At 38.9% G+C, this 24,013-nt stretch overlaps 1 protein-coding gene and 1 pseudogene across 1 annotated transcript in view; one reads left to right on the top strand and one right to left on the bottom strand.

The window, feature by feature from the left end:
* Positions 1–18,132, bottom strand: part of LOC144233114 (uncharacterized) — a 38,428-nt pseudogene extending 20,296 nt beyond the window's left edge.
* PLSCR4 (phospholipid scramblase 4) overlaps positions 1–24,013 on the top strand; it is a 149,924-nt gene that overhangs the window by 34,729 nt on the left and 91,182 nt on the right. The gene's annotated exons all lie outside the window — the stretch shown is intronic.

Below are 24,013 nucleotides of genomic sequence, written 5' to 3'. Positions count from 1 at the left end.
GGAACCCTCAGTATGTTCTCTGTTTTAAGAGTCTCTTCTGGTCTGTCTTTACTCTGTTTTTATCTTATTTTTCCCTTACCCTATGTTCATCTGTTTTGTTTCTTAAATTCCACATATGAGTGAAGTCATATGATATTTATCTTTCTCTGCCTGACTTATTTCACTTAGCATAATACACTCTAGTTCCACCACGTTGCAAATGACAAGATTTTATTCTTTTTGATCAGCAAGTAATTGTTCCACTGTGTGTGTTGGGTGTGCGTGCGTGTGTGTTTGTATGTGTATAAGACATCTTTATCCATTCATCAGTTGATAGACATTTGGACTCTTTCCATAATTTGGCTCTTGTTGACAGTGTTGCCATAAATATTGGGGATACATATGCCCCTTCGAATCAGCACTCCTGTATCTTTTGGATAAAAACCTACTAGTGCATTTACTGGGTCATGCAGTAGTCTATTTTTAATTTTTTGAGGAACCTCCATACTGTTTTCCAGAGTCTGCATTCCCACTAACAGTACAAAAGGCTTCCTCTTTCTCTGCATCTTTGCCAACATCTGTTGTTTCCTGAGTTCTTAATTTTAGCCATTCTGACAGGGGTGAGGCAGTATCCCATTGTAGTTTTGATTTGTATTTCCCTGATGATGAGTGACTTGGAGCATCCTTTCATGTCTGATAGCTATTTGGATGTCTTCTTTGGAAAAGTGTCTATTCATGTCTTTTCCATTTCTTTATTAGATTATTGTTTTTTGGGTGTTGAGTTTGATAAGTTCTTTATAGAGTTTAGATACTAACCCTTTATCTGATATGTCATTTGCAAATATCTTTTTCCATCCCTTTGGTTGCCTTTTAGTTTCCTTTACTGTGCAGAAGTCTTTTATCTTGAGGAGGTCCCTTGTCTTAGGAGACATGTCAGGTAAGAAGTTGCTGTGGCCAAGGTCAAAGATGTTTCCTGTATTCTCCTCTAGGATTTTGACGGCTTCCTGTCTTACATTTAGGTCTTTTATCCATTTTGAATTTATTTTTGTGCATGGTATGAGAAAGTGGTCCAGTTTTATTATCTTGCATGTTACTGTCCAGTTTTCCCAGCACCATTTACTAAAGAGATTGTCTTTTTTCTATTTGATACTCTTTCCTGCTTTGTTGAAGATTAGTTGGCCATACATTTATGAATCCATTTCTGGGCTCTCTGTTCTATTCTATTGATCTATGTCTGTTTTTGTGCCAGTACTATATGGTCTTGATGATTACAGCTTTGTAATAGCTTAAAGTTTTGCCTCTCTTTTTCACATTACATTGGCTATTAGGATTTATTCTGGTTCCATACAAATTTTAGGATTGTTTGTTCTAGCTCTGTGAAGAATGCTGGTGTTATTTTGATAGGGATAGCAATGAATGCATAGATTGCTTTGGAGTAGTATAGACATTTTAACAATATTTGTTCTTTCTATCCAGGAGCATAGAATATTTTTCCATTTTTTTGTGTCTTGTTAGTTTTCAGTGCATAGATCTTTTACCTCTTTGGTTAGGTTTATTCCTGGGTATATTATGATTTTTGGTGCAGTTGTAAATGGAATAGATTCCTTGATTTCTCTTTCTGCCTCTTTATTACTAGTGTATAGAAGTGCAACCAATTTCTGTATGTTGATTTTATATTCTGCAACTTTGCTGAATTCAGGTATCAACAATTGCAGTTTTTTGGTGGAGTCTTTCGGGTTTTCCATATAAAGTACCATGCCATCTGCAAAGAGTAATAGTTTGACTTCTTTGTCAATTTGTACACCTTTTATTTGTGTTTGCTGTCTTATTTCCAAGGCTGGGACTTCTAGTAATATGATGGACAACAATGGTGACTGTGGACATCTTTGTCATGTTCCTGACGTTAGGGAGAAGGTCTCAGTTTTTCCCTATTGGGGATGATATTAGCTGTGGGCCTTTCATATATATATTTTATTATGTTGAGGTATGTTTCTTCTATTCCTACTTTCTTCAGGGTACTTATCAAGGAAGGATGCTGTATTTTGTCAAATGCTTTTTCTGTACCTATTGACAGGATCATATGGTTCTTATCCTTTCTTTTATTAATGTCGTGTATCACACTGATTGAACCAGGAATAAATCCCACTTGGCCATGGTGAATAATTCCTTTAATGTACTGTTGTATTTGATTTTCTATCTTGTGAATTTTTGCATTGAGTTTTATCAGGAATACTGATCTGTAATTCTCCTTTTCGTGGAGTCTCTGTCGGCTTTGGAATCAAGGTAATGCTGGCTTCATAGAATGAATTTGGAAACTTTCCTTCCATTTCTATTTTTTGGAACAGTTTGTGAAGAATAGATATTAACTCTGCTTTAAATGTCTGGTAGAATTCCTCTGGGAAGCCATCTGGCTTAGGACTCTTATTTGTTGGGAGATTTTTGATAACTGATTGAATTTCTTTGCTGGTTTGGGGTCCGTTCAAATTTTCCTTTTCTTCCTGGTTCAGCTTTGGTAGTGTGTGAGTGTCTAGGAATTTGTCCATTTCTTCCAGATTGTCCAGTTTGTTGCCATAGAATTTTTCTTAGTATTAATATTGTTTGTATTTCTGTGGTATTGGTTGTGATCTCTCCTCTTTCATTCATGATCTTATCTATTTGTGTCCTCTTTTCCTTTTTGATAAGTCTGGCTGGGGGTTTATCAATTTTGTTTATTCCTTCAAAAAACCTGCTTTTAGTTTCATTGATCTGTTCTACTGTTTTTTGTTTGTTTCTTTCTATATTGTTTATTTCTGCTCTAATCTTTATTATTTCCCTTCTACTGGGATTGGATTTCATTTGCTTCTCCTTTTCGAGCTTCTTTAGGTGTAAGGTTAGGGTGAATATTTGGGACCTTTCTTGCTTCTTGAGATTAGGCCTGAATTGCAGAGTACTTTCGTCTTAGGACTGCCTTCGCTGCATCCCGAAAGGTTTGGACTGTCATATTTTCATTTTCATTCGTGTCTATGTATGTTTTTATTTCTTCTTTAATTTCCTGGTTAACCATTCATTCTTTAGTGAGAGGTTCTTTAACTTCTTTGTATTTGAGGGCCTTCCAAATACTTGCTCATGGCTGAATTTGAGTTTCATAGTGTTGTGATCTGAAAATATGCATTGTATGATCTCAGTCATTTTGCACCTGTTGAGGGCTGACTTGTGACCCAGTCTGTGATCTGTTCTGGAGAATGTTCCATGAGCACTTGAGAAGAATACATATTCTGCTGCTTTCAGGTGAACGTTCTCAGTATATCTGTGAAGTATATCCAGTCCAGTGTATCATTAGGAGCTGTTGTTTCCCTGTTGATTTTTCAATTAGATGATCTGTCCATTGCTGTAAGTGTAGTATTAAAGTTTCTTACTATTATGGTATTATTACCCAGTAAGTCTCTTTATGTTTGTGATTAATTGCTTTATATACTTGGATGTTTCAAGTTGGGAGCATAAATATTTATAATTGTTAGATCTTGATGGATAGACCCCTTAATGATGACAATGCCCTTCCTCATTTCTTGGTACAATCTTTGTTTTAAAATCTAATTTGTCTAATGTAAATATAGCCACTCTGGCTTTCCTTTGACCTCCTTTAGCATGATAGATTGTTCTTCATTTAGGTAGGTAGGTAGATAGATAGGGGTTTTCCATCCCACCACTTTCAATCTGCTGGCATCCTTAGATCTAAAATGAGTCTCTTGTAGGCAACATATAGATAGATCTTGGTTTTTTTTNGTAGATAGATAGGGGTTTTCCATCCCACCACTTTCAATCTGCTGGCATCCTTAGATCTAAAATGAGTCTCTAGTAGGCAGCATATAGATAGATCTTGGTTTTTTTTAATCCATTCTGCTACTGTATGTTGTTTGATTGGAGCCTTTAGTCTGTTTACATTCAGATTGATTATTGAAAGAAGAATTTAGTGCCATTCTATTTTCTGTAGATTTGATGTTTCTGGTGATGATGTTTTCTGATCCTTTGTAGTCTTTGCTGCTTTGGTCTTTTTTTTTTTTTTTCCTCCACACAGAAAGTCCCCCTTCAAATTTCATGTAAGACTGGTTTAGTGGTCATGAACTTCTTTAGTTTCTGCTTGTCTGGGAAAGTCTTTATCTCTCCTTCTATTCTGAATGACAGCCTTGCTGTATAAAGGATCTCAGCTTCATATTTTTCCTATTCAGCACAATGATTATTTCCTACTACTCTCTTCTGGCCTGTCAAGTTTCAGTGGATAGGTCTGCTACTAACCTTATGTGTCTTTCCTTGTTGGTTAAGGACCTTTTAGCTGCCATGAGAAATCTCTCTTTTTCCTTGTATTTTGTGAGTTTCATTATGATATGTTGTGGTATTAACCTGTTTTTGTTGATTTTAAGAGAGTTTTCTGTGCCTCTTGCACTTGGATGTGTGTTTCCTTCCCCAGATTAGGGACGTTCTCAGCTATACTTTGTTCAAATAAACCTTCTGGCCCTTTCTGGATTCTGCTTTTTTTTAGTACTCCTATGATATGGACATTGTTTCATTTCATGGAATCGCTTAGTTCTCTAAATGTCGCCTCATGATTTAGTAACTTCCTTTCCCTCTTATTCCATTTCATTATTTTCCATAATTTTATCTTCTATTTCACCTCTTCTCACCTCTGCTTCTTCATTCCATGCTGTCACTATAGTTTATTTTGCATCTCACTAAGCATTTTAAATTCATCCTGACATTAAAATTCTTTTAAAACTTAAGTTTTCTGAATGTGAGTATTATAGAAAATATGATTATCTTATGAAAGATGATTTCACTCTTTCCTGTTATGTGAATAAACATTTTTAAATCATCTTGCTCTGAGCTTAAAATAAATGTTTTAAATCCCAAAGGATTTATTTTTTAATTTGTATTTACTTATGTAATCCTGTACTCAATGTGGGACTTGAACTCATGATCCTGAGATCAAGAGTCGCATGCTCCTCCAACTGAGCCAGCCAGATGCCCCTAAATCCCAAAAGATTTAAATTATTACAAGAGTTATAAAATATTTTGACGTTCTGATGAATTGCATATGCTTCAATGAAAATTTGAAAAGCTGTTTTTCTTTACGTGTTAAGAAATGCTATACAAATAATTGAAGCCCATTTTAACTGCTTCCAAGTTAAAGTGGATTTCTTGAGGCACCAGGGTGGCTCACTCGATTAAGCATCCGACTTTGGCTCAGGTCATGATCTTGCAGTTTGCGAGTTTGAGCCCTGCTTTGGGCTTTGTGCTGACAGCTCAGAGTCTGGAGCCTGCTTCAGATTCTATGACATCCTCTCTATCTGCCCTCCCCCCACTCATGCTCTCTCTGTGTCTCTGTCTCTGTCTCTCAAAAAATGAGTAAACATGAAAAATATTAAAAATAAAGTGGCTTTCTTATTTAAATTTTTGTGATGACATCTCTTAAAACTAATAATGGATACAATATTAAGAACAACCTGGACCAGATGGTTTATGCCATAAATGAAGACACAGACGACTTTACCAGAAATGCTTATCGGACACTAAGGCCCTTCGTCCTCCGAGTCACTGACTGTATGGGCCGAGAAATCATGACCATGCAGAGGCCTTTCAGATGCACCTGCTGTTGCTTCTGTTGTCCCTCCGCCAGGCAAGAGGTCAGAGAGCACAGGTCTGAGCCCTTGTCTCTTCCTGGTCCAGCTCTTCACAGCGTCCTTGCGCTCCTTTCAGAATGGCACACGAGGGGGCTTCACTGGCTCTGCTGGTCACAATGAAAGAAGAGAGTGGTGGGGGAGGGACACCAGATTGTCTCCCCTGAGGGAAATCACAGAGGGATTTTTCTTGTGGACTCTTGTCTTCTGATGCTAGCGGGGAGTCAGGCTCAAATTAGGGTTGTTTATTTGGTGACCACAATTCTATCGGTTGTGTCTGCTGAATTAGAAATATGTCCATTACCTAGAAGAGAATCACATACATTTGTCTAAATGCACCCACACATCCACAGGTAAGGTGTCCCTAGACATAACTGGATACTTTCAGAATTGGAAGACACTTTAGGTAACTGTACACTGCCCATCCCAATCCACACCTTCTCACAGATAAAGAAAGGGTGGCTCAGAAAGATTAAGTGCTGATGCGGGTGTTACACTCCACCAAGTGCTGGAATAGAGAGCAGATGTTCCGAGTGACAGCCTGTGACAGCCCGCTTCCTCTTCTACAACCTGTGAGGCTCTAGGAAGGTTGTTTGCTGCAGGGAAAAGCAGCAGCTTTAGACAGAGGTCACCCAGAAGTTTGAATTCTAGATATGCCCTCTATTTATATTTGTGTAATCTATTTCACTTCTTTGGGCTTTAGAGCTCCTGTCATAAGTATGCATAGTATCCCATGGGATTACTGGGATACGTAAAGACACAGTTTGTTAAGGACCAGCACTTACTGAGTGTTAGTTTATTTACAGTCCTCTCTGTGTTTTGATTTCGCATAAGATGGAGATAATAACGGTACTATCACGTAGGGTGGCTTTGAGGATTAAACAGTACATGAATGTTAACTGTTGTTACAGTACCTGGCAGATAGTACAGCGCTCAGAGAACGTTAGTTGTTGTTCCCAGCTATCTTCTGTCTCATTACTGTCTTTGTAATAACAGCCTTATATTTGAGATGAATCTTCATCTCTAATCCTCAATCCTTTTGAAGATACAAAGAATTCTTCTTCATATTTATGACTTTTTTTCCCCTCAAATCCTATAAATGCAGCCTTCCATGATTAAAGTAAGCCATGATGTAGTAAAGCTAACCAAATTACAAACCTACTCAGCTTATGGAACATTTATCCCATGATAGATGTTTTTTCTCATTTCTCCAATTTTACTTGTATTTCTGTGTGTGTGTGTGTGTGTGTGTGTGTCTGCACGCGCGCACGCACATGCACAAGCGCTCACATGTGTGCATGCGTGTGTTTTTAGTCCTGGGAGGTTTGATCACCTGTGTAGATTCCTTTGTCCACCACCACAATACAGATACCTGACAATTCCTTCACCACAAAAATCCTCTTCATAACCACACCCACTGTAGAATTAGAGAAGGACCTTAAGTCCTCCTCTGTATCCTGAAGGAAGGTATGGCCTCATCCCTTAAGATTGCTCCCTGCAAAGTCAATCCTGACAAATGGCCAAGGGAAAGAGCAGCCAAGGCCTTGCATTGTTGGCGCGCACAGTAAGAAGTATAGGAGTACGAGCGGCGCACGGAGGACTGTCTTGCCCAGAATAATTTCCCTAGTCCTTGCAGGGCTTAGAGCACATCTCGGTGGTGGGTACATGTATGCATATCTATGTCATTTCCTCCCCTGTGCACATTGGCAGCTGAGATGGAGTGTTCCTAGTGTCACTGCTGGCTTTGCTGTCGAGCCCGAAACCGTACAGTGTGGTTTACAGCATCCAAAGCAAGAAGAAAGAAAATGTGATGGGAGTGCATGGGCCACCTTCAACCCATGGCTGGGGTTCAGATTCTTCTTTTTAGGTAACATAATATTAAAATGTTTTTAGAGTGTTTTCTACATGGACAAACCAACCTCAGAATGATCTTGTTTCAGTATTCTTTTCTGTGTGTGTGAAATGAGGTTTACAATATCACTTATAAATACAGCAATATGATGATATATTTATCAAATACTCCACTAGGTATTTAAGGAGACTCAAAGAGGGGCACCTGGGTGGCTCAGTCAGTTAAGCGTCCGACTTCAGTTCAGGTCATGATCTCATGGTTCGTGGGTTCGAGCCCCGCGTTGGGCTCTGTGCTGACAGCTAGCTCAGAGCCTGGAGTCTGCTTCAGATTCTGTGTCTCCTTCTCTCTCTGACCCTCCCCTGCTCATGATGTCTCTATCTCTCTCTCAAAAATAAATGAAACATTTAAAAAATTTAAGGAGACTCAAAGATGTAGAGCATAGTACTCTGTACCAAGTGTAAAATAAGCAAATATAGAATTATAGTGTGAAACTCGAAAACGATGATTGATATAAAATAAGTGCAAATTTATCATTTTGCACTTATGTACCACATCACGGGAGAAGTATCACCTAATCTTATTTTTTTAGAGACAAAGCTGAAATTCATCAGGAGTTAATAGTAAGGGGATTGGGTGCTGAAGAATTTCTTCCCTCTGATGTAATTGCAATGAAAGGAGTTGGAAAGAGAGACACAAGAGCTCCTAGGCGAGGGGAAGCAGAACAGGTGGAATTAGCTGACACAGGGCTGTAGAGATCATGAGTCTCAAAGTCCCCAGCAGAAGCCTGGTGAGGCAGCCTGCTGTCCTAACTGTGTTCTCCCAGTTTCCCAAGTAGGCTGGTCGTCAGGGGCCACTGGTGTGTGTGGTGGGGGCAGGAGACGGTGCTGGGTCTTTGATGACCACGATGCATCCACTCTTGAGGTAAACACTGTCTTCAATGTACTCAACCATGTGTATATCTTAGAGGATTTTTCCATGTAACATTTTCTGGATTCTATGGAACCAAAATGTGTGTATATTAATATAACACATTTATAAGGCAAATGATTTGCACTGGAAATCTATATACAAGTATAACTTTAAAAAGAAACAAAAAATAAATAGCAGGTTCTAAACACATATTCTGTAATTAGCTAGTTTTATGGTGGTCCATCCAATTTTCTTGCAGTTCTTAGTTCTGTTGCTTCTCAACAAAGGAGCCAGTCATGTGAAGGCATAGAATTTTGTTATGTATAGTTTCTAGGTTTACCTCAAGATTTAATTCTAGGCCAGAAGAATATGCATCTAGGTCAATTTAGAGAAGGAACATCTTAATCTTGGAATAGTTGGGATAATGTAACCAGTAACCTATAGCAGCAATGACTGTGGTGATATTAATGATGATAAAAGCAGCTGTCCTTTTTGGTGCTCCTTACCTTCTAGGCACAGCTCAGGTCCTGACTACTTTCCACATATATATTTTTCTCTTTTTTTTATTTTTAGAGAGAGAGAGAGAGAGAGACAGAGTGCAAGCAAAGGAGGTGCAGAGAGAGAATGAGACACAGGATCCGAAGCAGGCTCTAGGCTCAGAGCCTGATGCGGGGCTTCAACCCACAAACTGTGAGATCATGACCTGAGCTGAAGCCGGACGCTCAACCAACTGAGCCACCCAGGCGTCCCCTACTTTCCATGTATTAATTCATTTAATTCTTATAACAAACCTGTTAGATAGAAATTATGATAATACCTCTTTTAGTAGTAGCTGGGTGGCTCAGTTGGTTAAGCATCCAACTCTTAATTTCTGCTCTGTGCTGACAGAGTAGAGCCTACTTGGGATCCTCTTTCTCAACCTCTCTCTCTCTCTCCTCCTCTCCTTCCCCCATGTTCACCCTTCTCTCTCTCTCTCTCTGTCTGTCAATAAATAAATGAATATTTAAAAAAATATAATTCCCCTTTTAAGATGAGAAGACTGAGGTTAGATACCTTGTGTAAAGTCACTGACAAAACCGTTATTTAAACATGTCTCCAGAGGCGACACCCTTAAACAACTATGCCCTGTGTCTTCTTTCATCTGTGTGACATTTAGTTTCTTTATGTGTTAACACAGGAGATCAGAAATGGGGGAAAATAGTGGCAGGTTACTTCACATACTCTTAAGTTTAGAATCAGAGCTGGGAAGCCCTGGTGGCTCGGAGGACAGCTTGTCTGCGAGGGTGTCATCCTGACAGGTTTGCTCTTGCTTTTACTGGTATCCCAGTGATGTAAGCAAGGGAGGACCATGTGTTATTCTTCCAGTTTAGTGTTTCCCAAGTCATGTGTGTATTTTGAATATAAACCCCAAAATGATGAGTACACATTTTGATTTATGAATTCTCAGTGAATAAATTTTCCCTGCCAACATCTCTGTGTTAAGTATTGAAATCTCTATGTAAGCTTGAAAAAGAAATAAAAAATAGCAAGTTCTAAATACTGTTCTGTAATTAGGCAGTGTAATAGTTGTCTGTTAAATTTTCTTACAGTTCCTAGATTTGGCCCTGAGTGTCTCCCTTTGAGGGTTCCCACCTTACTGGAGATCTATGATAGAGTACAGTACACCCATTGCTCAATCCCAAGGTCCTACCACTGCCCTGCTGTGATTGAGAAATCAGATCCCCTTCTTAAGGGGATTGGCACCTCTTAGAAGCCAAAGAACATGTGTCAACCTCTGTGTGATATGCAGGATTTTAAAATTTTTCCCTTTAGCCCTAGATTTCTCTAACTTTTCTAGAAGCTTGGCTTTGCATGTCAATAGATTTTAATTATACTTTCATCAGCACTTTCGGTTTTCACACTATCTACTTTGCAACCTTGCCAGAAATGGAAGTGGTAAAATTGTGAAAAAGGTGCACAATTATAGTGTCAAGATTATAGTGTCAAGAACATAAGACAGGATGTTCAAACATCAATGTAACAGTTAAAATAAGTTTCTTCGTGTGAATTATTAATGGTTGGCAATAGCTAAAAAGATACTCTTTTGTTTTCTACCTGAGATGATATATATGATGTTTCTGCCATGTGGAATTCATATGGAATTCCAGATCCTCTGAAAATGTTTCCATTAATATTTTACTAGATGAAACCTCATTCAATTATTATAGTAACTGTTTTACAATCCAAGGCATGGAAAAATTTATCTTGGAAAAAATGCTGAAACCACATTTTTCTTGAAAGTTTCAAGAACATTTGTGCTAACTTGTCTTAGCTAACAGTCACTGAATAGTATTTCTGTTTTGTTAAAGATAAAAGAGATTTAGAAAATAAACAATGTTAGAAACTTGTTTATGCAAGGATAGGGAGATGAGGGATGACATAGAGAATAATTAAAATGACAAAATACTTACTAGGTTTATAAATTTATTGCTGCTAGCTGCCTTTTGCCTTCTTCACCATAAAACTGACTAAAACAGGGGCGCCTGGGTGGCTCAGTCAGTTAAGCGTCCAACTTCGGCTCAGGTCATGATCTCACAGTCCATGGGTTCAAGCCCCATGTCGGGCTCTGTGCTGACAACTCAGAGTCTGGAGCCTACTTCAGATTCTGTGTCTCCCTCTCTCTCTGCCCACCCCCAACCCTCCCCTCGCTCTTTGTCTCTGTCTCTCAAAATAAAATAAAGACATAAAAAAATTTTTTTTTAATGACTAAAACAGGACTTACAAGGGGTTAGTACTAGCTTATAGCTTTCTTTATTAAAAAATACTTTCTTTATTAAACTATACTCATTTTCATATATTGAACATTTCATATTTCAACATTCTCACGAATGTTACTGTGACCCTAAAACTGCTCTGGAAAATAAAGTCTATTAAAAATAACATTCCTAGAGCCTCGTATGGGTATAAATGAGCGAGGAGGAATCACCAGGAACTGCTGCAAACTGGAGACTATAGATGGCATCTAAAGAGGGAACTTTATGTATAGCATAAGTACATTGAGTCATTGGAGTGAGGTTTACATGGACAGACTGCCAGTCTGGGTAGGCTAGGTTATGCTCTGGTGACAAACAACCCCAAAGTCTTGGTGTCTTATAAGAAAAATCATGTTTGTTCCTTTCTTTTTTTTAATATTTATTTTTGAGAGACAGAGAGAGTGCACGTGAGCATGCGTGTGTGTACACACACACAGACACATACACACACACACATGTGAGAGTGCTAGAGTGGGGGAGGGGTAGAGAGAGAAGGAGACACAGAATCTGAAGCAGGCTTCAGGCTCTGCGCTGTCAGCACAGAGCCGACCAGGAGCTGGAACTCACAAACCAAGAGATCATGATCAGAGCCAGTCAGGGCTCAACGACTGAGCCACCCAGGTGCCCCTGTTTGTTCCTTTCTTACCCCGTGTGTCCAGTGCAAGTTATTAGAACACCTCTGCTCATCACAGTCTCTCAAGGGCTCGTGCTGGTAAAGACTCCATCTTGACCCAATCTTACATAAGTGCCAAGAAGGCATTGGGAAGTGCACACAGCAACTTGCACACTGGTTCTTCAATTTGCTGCTGGAAGTGGAACATCTCACTTGGAGTCACGGTTCATTGGTTAGTGGGAGCCATGTAGAAACAACCAACTTCAAATGAGCAGAAAAATTCAACCTTCGAATATTTTTGGAAGGAAAGAAAAAGTTTGTAAATAGCACTAATGACTACTTAGCAAATGTCCTGTTTTTTTAATTTTTGATTTCTTTTTCTTCAAAATGGCCTTCAAAACAGAATGTTATGTGAAATTGACTGACATATTAATGTGGGCAACTAGTTACATTTTTATTTTTTTAATTTTTCTTAATGTTTTATTTATTTCTGAGAGAGAGAGACAGCATGAGCAGGGGAGGGTCAGAGAGAGAGGGAGACACAGAATCTGAAGTGGGCTCCGGGCTCTGAGCTAGCTGTCAGCACAGAGCCTGACATGGGGCTCGAACCCACGAACTGGGAGATCATGACCTGAGCCAAAGTTGAACGCTTAACCAACTGAGCCACCCAGGCACCCCTAGTTACATTTTTAAAGCAGTATCTTTAAGGGCAACTAGATGGCTCAGTTGGTTGAGTGACCGACCTCGGTTCAGGTCAAGATCTTGCAGTTTGTGTGTTCCAGCCCCATGTTAGGCTCTGACCCTTGAGCTGCTTTGGATTCTGTCTCCCTCTCTCTCTGCCCTTCTCTACTCATATTCTCTCTCTCTCTCTCTTTTTATTTATTTCTAGGAGAGAGAGAGAGACAGCATGAGCAGGGGAGGGTCAGAGAGAGAGGGAGTCACAGACTCTGAAACAGGCAGGCTCTGAGCTGGCAGTCAGCACAGAGCCCGACGCAGGGCTCGAACCCACGAACCGCGAGATCATGACCCAAGCGAAAGTCAGACGCTCAACCGACTAAGCCACCCAGGCGCCCCCTCTCTCTCTCTTTAAAATAAATAAACATTAAAAAATGAAAAAAGAAACAGCATCTTTACATTAATGATGCTTGCTAGCTTCTAACTTATCATTTTATTTTTATTAACTAACATCTTAAGTAGAAATTAGGGTATATCTAGTAGCTTCATAAAGGCCATGGAAAGCCCTAGAGATAAGGGAAATGGAAGACATACAGCAGAGTTGCTTAATTGAACATAGGCAGGGTCATCAAAAATATACTTTTACTTACTTCATAATTTGCCTGCCCTGAATGGTTAAAATTTAAAAGACTGACAAAACCAAGTGTTAGTGAGAGTGTGGAGCAACTGGAACTCTCACAAACTGTTTCAACCACTTTGGAAAGCCATTTCTAAGTATCTAATAAAACCAGACATACAAGTACTTTGTGATTCAGCTATTTAACTTTTAGGCATATAGTTAAGAAACCTAAGTACAAATGTTTACCAAAGGTCATATACAATGTTTCTAGCAGCTGTATTCATACCCCCAAATGCAGAGATCTCAAAATGTGCATCAATAGTAGAATAGATTTAAAACTAAATGTATTATATTCCCAGAATGAAACATCATACAGTGACAAAAAGGAAAAAGTACTGATATACGATACAACCTGGATGATGGCTAAATCTCAGATATGATCTTTATTAGGGTTCTCCAGAGAAAAAAAATAAATATATGGAATTGGCTCACATGCTTACGAAGACTGAGAAGTCCCACAATCTGCAGCTGGCAAACTAGAGACCCAGAGGAGCTGATGGTGTAGTCTAGTTCAAGTCCAAGTCTGACTGCAGCAGAAGACGGATGTCCCAGCTCAGAGAAGTGGACAAAGAAAACTCCCCCTTACCTTACTTTTTTTTTTTTTCTATCCAGTCATCCAGCTGACTAGATGAGGACCAACCACATTGAGAAAGGGTCTGCTTTACTCTGTGTGTCAATTCGAAAATTAATCTCATCCAGAAACACCCTCACAGACACACCCAGAATGTTTATCCAAATATCTGGGCATTCCGTGGCCGAGTCAAGTTAACACATAAAATTAACCGTCACAAGTCCATTCCTTGTCAACATGACACCCATACACATCTCTTTAAACATACTTAATTTCCAAATATAGACAATAACAAGGCATGTGACCTAACATGATACAACTATACTACCTACCATTTTAAATGCACTAACCCATTCACCAGAAGAAAAAGTTCATAAGTGATGTTTACTCTTGCTCTGATATCCTGTAGCTTAAATACTATGATATAAACTTAATATTTAGGGGCACCTGGTGGTGCAGTCGGTTAAGCATCTGACTTTGGCTCAGGTCGTGATCTCACGGCTAGTGGGTTCGAGCCCCACATCTGTGCTGACAGCTCGGAGCCTGGATGCTGCTTTGGATTCTCCCTCTCTCTCTGCACCTCACCCAATCACACTTTATCTCTCTCTCTGTCTCTCAAAAATAAATAAACATTAAAAATTTTTAAATTAATAATATTTAAATACCAGGGTAATAAGTCAGTGCATCTTATGTTATAAAGGAACAGGGTAGGAAAACAAAGCTATTTGCTATTCACATACACAAAATGTATAACAAAGTAAGAAGGAATTCTCATAACAATTACAGTTCTTGTCTCTGTTATGTGGTCATAGCTGGCATCTGTAATTACCTTCTACTACATCTGTAATTACCTTCTTCTACTACCTATTCTGTATTACTTTTGCCTTCAGCAAGCACCTCAGTTGATTGTGGTTCTTTACCAGTGGAATTACACAAACATTCATTCCTAAATGATGTGGGATGTTAGTAGTCCTGTCTGGATTGAGTTATTTTAGTTTTCCATTGACTTTAACATACGGCCATGGTAATACAAAGAGATGCCCTAAGGAATCTCCTGTATTCCAGATATATTCTTCCTTCTCTCCATTGTTGAGTATCAGTCCAGTTTCCCCTTGGTAGCCAGGATCAGTCACTTCAGCTGACACACTAATTTCCTTCTTTGCTTGTTAATTTAAAGGCATGAAGAGTCCAAATGCCAGGGTGGCAGTCTTAACTTCCAGTTCAATTGAATCAATACTTTGTTTTCTGGTATAAGCATTCCTCACTCTGGTACTAAGGCTACTAGGCCAGCAGAGCATAAGGTTGCAAAAACGAAGTAGAAATTTTGCTAATGAGTTGCTGTGGGTAATAGTGATTTCCATCCCTTGATTCCTGGACTCAGGAATCCTGGTGATAGGAAAAACAGAAGCATATATTTGATGCTGATTCTAAGTATATACAGCCTCCTGGAGAACCTTACTCTAAAGTTGCAAGGAATTGACACTTAGTGCTATAACCATGTATTCAAAAGGGCATTCCATCATTTTATTAGCCAGCTGCTTCAGGATGGTGAGGAACATAGCAACAGTGGTGAGTTCCATGAGCACGGGCCCACTTGCATATACTACTTCTGTTTGATGATGGTGTGCTGCAGTGCACATCCAACTGTATGGCTTGGTAAGTCAGATACCATCTAATTCATGATGGGTAGTTTACATTCCATGATGACTGGGTGCTCATGCTTAAGTGTTTGGTCTCCACTAAATCTCCTGGCAAGCCAAGAGCTACTTTTCAAAAGGAGAGTATTTCTCTTGCAAAGGATGGGGGGCTTGCATTAAAATTCACCTATAGGTGAATTCTGCCAGTGATTCCAAAGAGCATTCCTATCTGCCACTGACAGTTCAAGTTCCACTGGATGTGTTGGATCATACAACCCAAGTGACGGAGTAACTTTTATAGCAGCCTGGACCTGTTGCAAAGCCTTCTCTTGTTCTGGGTCCTCTTCAGAACTAGCAGGCTTTCAGGTCACTTGGTAAGTGGACTGGAGTAACACTCCCAAATAAGGAATGTGTTGCCTCTAAAATCCTGAGTCCCATTAGGCATTGTGCACTTTTTTGCTGTAGGAGGGACCATATGCAACAAGTTATCCTTCACCTTTGAAAGGATATCTCAATATGCCCTATACCACTGAACCACTAGAAATTTCATTGAGGTAAAAGACCCAATTTTTTGTTGGATTTATTTCTTATCCTCTGATAAGCAAATGTCTTACCAGTAAGTCTAGAATAGTTGCTACTTCTTGCTTACTAGGGCCAGTCAGCATGATGGCCTCAATGTAATGGACCAGTGTGATGTCTTATGGAAGGAAAGGGTGATAAAGGTCCCTGTGAACTCAATTATGACACAGGGCTAGACAGTTGATATACCCATGAGGTAGTACAGTGAAGGTGTATTGCTGGCCTTGCCAACTGGAAGCAAAGTGCTTCTGGTGGACCTTATGGGATAGTGAAAAAGACATTTACATCAATAGCTGCATCCCAGGTACCCAAAGACGGGTTGATTTGCTCACTCTATGAAACCATATCTGGTACAGCAGCTGCAATTGGAGTCACCACCTGGTTAAACTTAGGATAATCCACTGTCTTTCTCCAAGATCCATCTGTCTTCTGCACAGGCCAAATAGGCAAGTCGAATGCGGACATGGTGGGAATCACCACTCTTACTCTTTTTCAAGTCCTTGATGGTGGCATTCATCTCTGTGATACCTCCAGGAATGGAACATTGCTTTTGCTCTATTATTTTCCTGAATAGAGGAGGCCATAGTAGCTTCAACTTGGCCTTTTCCACTGTAGTAGCCTTCATTCCACATGTCAGGGAACCAATGTGGAAATCGTGCCAGCTGCTGAATGTGTCTTCCAACTGTGCATTCTGGAGCTGGGGAATAACCACAGGATGGGGTCAGGGACCCACTGGTCCCATTGCGAGACAGAACTGAGTTAAAACCCCATCGATCACCTGACCTTTTAAGTCTCTGTTCTAACTCACGGCCAGAGTGACATTTTGGGTCTCTTGGAATTAGTTCAGAGGCAGTGAGTAGTCCCAAAAAGGTCTGATTATTTCCTTTTCCTCAATGCACAGTTAGCTATGCTGGTAAAAGGCCATAGGTCCCTATGGGGAAGACTGAGAGAAATATTAACAGTAAGACAAAAAAGAAATTTTTTTTGAGAGAGAGAATGCACACATAAGCAGGAGAAGGGCAGAGAGAGAGGGAAAGGAAGAATCTTAAGCAGGCTCCAAGCTCAGTATGGAGCCCAATGCAGAGGCCCGATCTTATGACCGTGAGATCATGACCTGAGCTGATATCAAGAGTCAGCTGCTTAACTAGCTGACGCATCCAGTACCCCTAACAGTAGAAACTTTTAGTAATATCTCAGAGTCCTTCCTCAAGAGGATCTATCTGGTCCCCCTTCATTCACAGGGTTTTGAGTATGTAAACTGGCTAAGACCTGAGAGTTTATTGAGGGGCTGTGACTGTCTTTATGGTTCAGATTTGGCTTTTGTTTACTTGAACCAGAATTTTTGTGCTGCAAGTGTAAGACATCAGAAACTGAGGAAGTGCAGCCCAGTCTAATGCCTCAAATTAAAATACAAATAAACAAATAAGAAAACTACTTTGTTGGCCAAATCCTAACATGTAGATTGGTCTGATTAGGCCCAAAGGTCTCCATTCCACACACAGTGTTTTTATACCTATGCACTACTTTTCAAAAACAAATAAACAATTTATTTGTTTATTAATAGACTAATAAATGGGGTGCCTGGGTGGCTCAGTCGGTTAAACGTCCAACTTCGGTTCAGGTCATGATCTCACAGTTCGTGGGTTCAAGCCCCACATCAGGCTCTGTGCTGACGGCTGGATCAGAGCCTGGAGCCTGTCTTTGGATTCTTTCTCTCTCTCATTCTGACCCTCCCCTGCTCATGCTGTCTCTATCTCTCTCTCAGAATTAATTTAAAAAAAGAATAAAAAAAAGAATAATAAAAATTAAGTACTTAAAATAATTTATTATAAGTCTGTAATAAATTTCCTTATAATAAATTTCCTCATGATTAAGATTAGGGACTATGGAAATACCCAATTAGAATTAGCATCTCAGAGGTGCCTGGGTGGCTCAGTCGGTTAAGGGTCTGCCTTCGGCTCAGGTCATGATCTCACGGTTCGTGAGTTTGAGCCCCATATTAGACTGCTGTCAGCACAGAGCCCGCCACAGATCCTCTCTCCCTGCCCCTTCCCCATGCTCACTCTCTCTCTCTCAAAAATAAAGAAACATTAAAAACATAGAATTAGCATCCCAGCTCTGCCACATGTTACTCTTTGCCTCACTTTTCCTCTTACCAGGTCCATGCTTTGGACAGTCATAATGAACCTCTCCATGCCTTAGTTTCCCTATCTGTAAAATGAGCAGAAGAATAGTACTAACCTTTATGAGTTGTTTTGAGAATTAAATATCTTATTGTAAATAAAGTGTTTAGGGCCATGTCTGGCACCCAGATAGCAAGCACTGCAAAGGCATTAGCTCTTATTATGTTCCTTTTACTTTTTAAAGGAGACTCGGTTGTTAGATTGAGATCTGAGATGTCTATCACACTTGCATCGTTCAGGTTTTTTTGCTTATTTAATTGCTTTTCTGTTCTAAAAAATACTTAAAATATTTTTTCTATTCTATTTTGGAGCAACAGAAGAAATACGTTCATTGCAACTAACCCTTAAGCTAAGGATCTCTTTAGAACAGTGCTTCTCCACCTTAGCATCTCATTGGAATCCCTGGAGGCCTTGATAAATTACAGATTGCTTGGGCTCATCTCCATGGCTTCTCATTCAGTAGGTTTAGAGGAGAGTCTGAGGTTGTGCACATCTAAATATTTTCAACGTAATGATGCTGCTCTTCTGGGGACCACACTTGAGAACTGTTGTCTTAGTGAACAAAATCTAATGTTTGTTGGAAAAAGAATTTTGAAAATTTAAGTAGTAAATTTATTTTCTTTCTGTGTGTATATATGCATATGTGTATATAAATATAGCAATTATGTAAAAGATGTGCGAACCTGTTAGTAAACCATTTTCTATATAGTTAAAAAGGTTAAGTCATATTACCAAGTAAAAATCATGTAAGTACAAGTACTTAGGAAGTGTTAGGAAGTAACATTTCCTTTGTTGTTTTAAGTTTATGTAACATTGCTAATTAAGCTGGCATTAATTGGAATATTTTCTTGTATTTCATAACCATGGCATTTTTCTTAATAAGAATTCTTTTTTTTTTTTTCAAAATAATTAATTAACTAATCCTTTTATTGTCTAAGAGGTTTCTATATGACTACTACTTATTTAAGGCAAGAAGTCTTCTTGGATATTCTTCATGCCACTAACCTCAAGGTAAAGCTTTGCTAAAAAATAAGCAAACAGATCTTTTCTTGTATGTGCTTTGTGTGAGAGTGTGGAGGGGGATTACTTTGATGAGATATAAGTAATCATTTTGCAAAAATATTATGAAGTTATTTAAAAGCTATGTATTATGTAATTTGTAGTAAGTATTGGTTGCTGAGTAATAGGAAATAATCTAAAGATGAGGAAGGCCAATCAAAACAGTAGTGAGCTTGTACTTTGTATTTTGAGTTTTTCTAAGTTGTGCATACATGAAAATGCAGGACAATATACACCATATTCCTTTGTTCTTCACTCTGTTATAAAATCGCTACTAATATCCGGGGACTGACTTTCTAGTTTTACCATACATGGTATTTTTATGAGCAATATTTAACACACTGTTTAAGAATGTAGGAAGGAAATAGGATTGGCAGAATGATAAAATGGGAGCTTAACACAATAGAAACATAGATTTGAACTGATAATTTATTACGTTTTCTTACTGAAAATGTGGTTGAGTATTAGTTAAGCAAGCATTTCGTTAAGAGAAGGAGTTGACTTTTCATACTCTTCCTTAATGTATATAGTGTCCCAGAACTTCTCTTTTGGTCAAATTGTGGAAAAAATCTTCTGGAATTCTGCCAAGGATCAGGCAGATAGTGTTCCAGATCAGGTGAGACACCGGACTGTTGATGCCATGTGAGACCACAAGGTCTCTGGCTTAAAGGAACATAGATCTGTGATACCAACTTATCTAACGAGTAAGTCCATTTTTGTTTCTTTCTTGGCTTCTAGCATTGTCCTCTTTTAGTGTACAGCTCACATGCTGCCACATGTGAAGTACAGAACTGATGTGTCTTTTTTTCAACTGAAGGAAAGTGCCAAGTTTATTTCATGCCCCTAAGCATTATGGGAGTTAGTATTTTGAGAATTATCAGCAAAATCTCTCTTCTAATAGTGGTTTGATTTCATCCATTCTTAGAGAATTAAGAATAGGTATAAATAATTAAATTCAATCATGTTTTTAGATATAAGAAACGTGCCAAATGATATTATTTTTGCGTCGGGAACCCAAATATGAGCCGTGTTTGATAGCCTGGCACTGTCCTTCTGGTACAAAACCCTTAATGAAGCTTTATTAAGCATTGGTAAATAAGGGTAATAATTCCCTTTCTTTAGGGTTTTTGTTATGATTAAATAAATATGTTTTACTACTATTATTATTATTTATATTATTAATGCATCCATGATTCTCAGCTCTACTTAGATAGATGACACTACACTGTAAACATTGTTTACAGCTTTCAGATAATGAATCAGTGCTCTAAGTGGGAAATAAATGTCTTAGAAAAATAATGAGAAAGTAAAGCTTTGTTACTTCTAGGTATTGGGTACATGTCTAATCTAGCATTTTCCACACTGAGCAAATAGATGCTGTCCTACACTACTAGTGAATATTTGTGACGTATTTCTAGTTGTCGATATTTAATTCAAATAATAACTATAATTCTTTCTGTGTGTACTTATGTAAACAAACTGCATATTCTTCAGTTTTACTTTCCAACATTATTTTCCCCAATATTAGTTTTCTCGAAGACTTGTTCTAAGTTGAAAATCCATAATTCAGTTTTTTCTACATCTCAAGTATGTGACAGGCTTTCTTCAGAGTACAATAAGGAATCGTTGAGAGCATTTACACAATCATAGAATTTGACCTTTAGGAGAAGCTTTTGTATTACTTTATAGATAAAATCTTGTTTTGCAGATAATAATATTTTGTATTATTTATGTTATACATAAGAAAACTGAAGTTCCAGTATTAATTAATGTTTGTTGACATCATGGACAGGTATGACATTCTCTTCTGATACCCACAGTCTTCCAAAGGATTCTCTGGTCCTTTCCCTTTGTTCAAGGGGACTTAAAAATGTCCAGGAATATGGCATTATTCATAGGTCCGTGTGTGACATTGGCAGACGGCCTCCTCATGAGGGCAGCCCATCCATGGAATCCCTACCTCTTGTGTATTCATGGTCTCTCTACCTCGCTTCTGTTTTCATACCATTTTCACTTCTGTTTTGAATCACTACAGTTTTCCTTTTCCTTTTGCCCAAAGCCTGGCACAAAATAGGATGTTCTGATTCACGTTCCAGGTAGTCTGTGTGTCTCTCTCATATATATACTTCAGGCTGATACTTCTCACTACCTTGCCCTCACACAAAGAGCAAACAAGTACAGCAGACAAGAGCATACAAGGTTGTCATGGGCCGTGATGTATGTCTCATACATAATCTTGTCATTGACCTAAGTAATTATAATTTTACTGAATAATTTCTAGCACATTGCATTACATCAGTTTATGACAACACTTATCACAGCTTGGAGCTAAGCAGGGCCCATGACTTCCTCTAAAACAATGAGATAAAAACGAGAGGAGATGTCTCCTCCTTGATTCAGTTACAATATATGATAAAGGTATGGGATATCGTTCTTACCTTAGCTGAAAAACCGTAGAGAAAGATTTCTCTCTATCATTGACTTGAAGAAGGAAGCTGCCACATTGTAAGTGAACCTAGGGAGAAGTTCAGGTGGCAAAGAATGGCAGATAACCTTCAGCTGACAGCAAGCAGTCAGACAGACACCTCAGTCATACAGCAGTCAGGAAGTGGATTATGCCAATAAACTGAAAAAGCTTGGGAACAGATTCCCCCGCAGTCCAGCCTCCAGAGGATAACTGTAGCCTTTTAAGACCCTAAGCAGGGGTTAATAACTGTACGTTGTTTCAACCTGCTAAATTTGTAGTAATTAATTACATAGTAACAGAAAAGTTATAAAACCAACAAAGTCAAATTGCAATCATATGAGCTTTCTTTACCATTTTCTATGTTGCTTTTGCATAAACAGTTGCAATTTGATTTGTGAATTTTATAATTAATAAAAATATCTTTTTCCTATGGATTTGTGGATGATTGTGGCATTTGTTAGGTTTTTTTAAATTTACAATTTGTAAGACTTGTGATTTCTTTTATAAATTTAAAGCAATACTCATTTTCATACCTAATTCTATAGTATGTTTCTTAAAGAGGGCTTGCGAAATTTTATCTGCTTTGGCCCTTCAAAATTTAGATTCATCCAAACACTAATCACACTCTCAGATTCTTGAACAATTTTACACAATGGACAGTGAGGTCCTTGAGCATGCAATAAAACCCAAAACCTAGCAGCATTGAGTTCAGGGCCAGGCACAGAAGTGTCAGGACTGTTTGTTAACATGGTCTAGCCCATAGTTTGTAACCATTTCTGTGAGAGGGAATCACCTATGGTACTTTTCTAGAAACAACTTTATTGAGATTTTATTTCTATATAATAAGTTTCACTCATTGAAAGTATACAATTCAGTGGTATTTAGTATCTTTACAAAGTTGTGCAACTGCTTTGGTTTGCTAGGGCTGCCATAAGAAAATACCTCAGACTGGGTGGCCTTAACAACAAAAATATTGCATTTCCTCACAATTCTGGAAGCTCAAGGTCCAAGGTCAAGCTGTTGGCAGGTTTGGTTTCTTCTGAGGCCTTTCCCCTTGGCTTACAGATGGCCTCTACCTTTTCACTGTGTTCACACGGTCATCTGTCTGTGCATGCACAAATATGGTGTCTCTCTCTATGTCCTAATCCCCTCTTCTTATAATAACACTAGGTGAATTTTGTTGCCATTTTTCCTCTTCCTTCCTTCCCTTATCTCTCATGGATCTGCCTCACATAAGCTTTCTACTGAACTCTTTACTATTTTTTTAGGCCTCCAACTTACTTCCTGCCTATCTTCTTCCTCTGACTTTTTTTCTCCTTCACCTCCTTGTCTCATCTTCTTTCCTTTTTCTTTCTCCTTAATCCAGGTTCAAAGTATCTTCTGAAGAAACAATGAAATGTTGACGACTGTAGAAGTTAGAAGACCTTTAAGTTTTCTGTGTAACTCAAATATAACACATCCTTCATAAAAGACTGATTCCTCATTTATAAAAAGTACATTATTTTTGAAGTGCTATGAGAATTGAAAATATGTTTTCTTTGAATGCAACCCTGTTCAAAGATAGGATACATCAGGACTTCAACTAATGTGTTAATTGCATATCTTTATAATTTCATGCTATGCAGCCATAAAAATGTGCTAGAAAAATTAAATGTAACTTCTCATCTGTATCAGATTTGTGGCATAGATTTGTCTTCTCATGCCCTTCCCTACTAACATACCATTATAAACTCTGGAGGTAACTGAAAAGACAACGAAAGATAACAGAAAGTTGGTAAAGAAGGAAGAACTTGTTTGGGACCCCAGCACGGGGGGAACAGTACAGCAGCAGGTATCTTACAATCTCCCACCCAAAATAAGAAGATTTCCAGCCCTGTCACTTCTTGATGGCAGTCTAGAACAGAATGTGGTCCAGGTAGGGAAATTTCTCTTCCTGACTGATCAGGAGTCCCACCTGCAATGCCAGGGGAAACTGATTGAATCACAAGGGACAGATTGGGAAGAGCTACTGACTTTAAATAGCCAGAGGAAGTGTTCTTCCCTGCCAGGCCTGAGACTGAGCTTCCCTCCCAGAGACACCAGATGGTTATAGGATGTCAACCAGGGGGATCCCACCACATATTCCTAGACCATGAAGTGCTCTTATCCCCCACAGGGCATAAGACTCTTCTCCCCAGCCCAGAAACATCATTTAGCTGGCAGCACTGGCAAAGGGTATCATACTTACAGCCAAGCTGGGAAATGTTCACTGTCCCATGTACTAGAGAATCTCTTCTCCATAGGCAGAGGTCACTCAGCCTGGGGAACCTCTTCAGCTCCTTGAAACAGCAACAGCTGGGACCAGTGACAACTGCCGGTCACAAACCA

This window comes from Crocuta crocuta, unplaced genomic scaffold (assembly GCF_008692635.1).
Source record: "Crocuta crocuta isolate KB4526 unplaced genomic scaffold, BGI_CrCroc_1.0 scaffold54, whole genome shotgun sequence".
Lineage (NCBI taxonomy): Eukaryota > Metazoa > Chordata > Mammalia > Carnivora > Hyaenidae > Crocuta > Crocuta crocuta.
The sequence above is the reverse complement of the archived record's forward strand: the minus strand, read 5'-3'. Positions and strand labels throughout refer to the sequence as shown.